Below are 1,567 nucleotides of genomic sequence, written 5' to 3'. Positions count from 1 at the left end.
CGCTCCGTCCCGTTAACAAGAGACTGCGAGCGTTGGTGGTCAGAGTCACTCATTGCTTTAATTATCTCCATAACTCAGGCTGTAGAGTGAATCTGTGGCAGCATAATGACTCGTTGGGCTGGTCAGATGCACTGCTGTATTGCAGTACGTGAGTGGAGGATATGTCTGCCAGAAGAAAGCGAGCTACCTATAACTGAACGGGATGCATTCATGGTCATCGCCAAGCGCAAGATTGAGTAGCGACATTATCCTCCATGTCGACAGCATGCCCAAGTGTGAAACGACCAGGTAGTATTTTATAATTTGCTAGTGTACAATATTGCAATACTATGAAGTTTATTTGGGAGCGTTGGTTGTACCACAGAAATACACATGTAACTTACAGTTTATTTGGAAGCGTTGGTTGTACCACAGAAATACACATGGAACTTATAGTTTATTTGGGAGCGTTGGTTGTACCACAGAAATACACATGTAACTTACAGTTTATTTGGAAGCGTTGGTTGTACCACAGAAATACACATGGAACTTATAGTCTATTTGGGAGCGTTGGTTGTACCACAGAAATACACATGTAACTTACTGTTAAGGAAACTTATTTAACTCATTTACGTAACTGTTGGGTATTTTACAATTTTCTACTCCGTACGTGTACTAATCTTCAATGTAACGATTGAATTATCATCAATTTATTCAAATGAAACTCTACATGTCCAATATCATCATTGCACGCATGACCGAGTTTCGCCACGTTCGTTCCTACCAAGTGCCGAGTTTCCCTCATTCCGACTTACACTACCTCGCTTTGGTGTATCATATTCTAACAGCGAAATATGTGTACATGTTTCGCTGTGTACATTAGTGCCAATGAGTATTGTGTGTTCTACTCAAAATTTCCACGGGCTGTTCTTAAATCGCCCAGATCCGAAAGTCCGCGAAATGACCCCAATGACAAAAAGTGGGGTTTTCCTCACAAAAAAATCGATAATGATCACCCTATTATGACGCAGTTTCGCGAGCTGAGTTACTGGATGACCCAACCTTGCAGCACTAACACCTGAGCACGTTGGAATCGTATGCGTGTCTCTCCGTATCCCAAGCACACACGCACACCGAATGTACACACATACATCTCAAGTACACCAACTGGACGCCCGCGCTACCGCAACGTGCGATTACATGTCGTCGTCAGTTGTGGAAGCTGAGTTTGATGTCCAATCTCTGCCCAAAAATCGAAATTCTATCCAATCATACATTATCATCGTGGTTGTTGTTGGCGATTTTCACAATCGACGGCTACGTTGTCAATCATGCAGACCTTACGCTGCTTGTGTCCCATGCTAATCAGATCGATTGTGGATCGGTTTGGTCGGCGCGATTCGATTGCACCCCCTCCCCAAATTTGTATCAAATCGACAAAAGTATAATTTCAAATTATTGTTTGTAGTAGAAAGTACTACAATCTGTATGGTGCATTACTACAGATCGGCCATCCTCAGGAGGAGACGTTTTACTATTAAACGCCTCGGTTATTTCAGTTAAACCCACGTAATGTTGACGTTAAATT

Source organism: Aphanomyces astaci, assembly GCF_000520075.1.
Source record: "Aphanomyces astaci strain APO3 unplaced genomic scaffold supercont1.158, whole genome shotgun sequence".
In the NCBI taxonomy this organism is placed as follows: Eukaryota; Oomycota; class Saprolegniomycetes; order Saprolegniales; family Verrucalvaceae; genus Aphanomyces; species Aphanomyces astaci.
The sequence above is the reverse complement of the archived record's forward strand: the minus strand, read 5'-3'. Positions refer to the sequence as shown.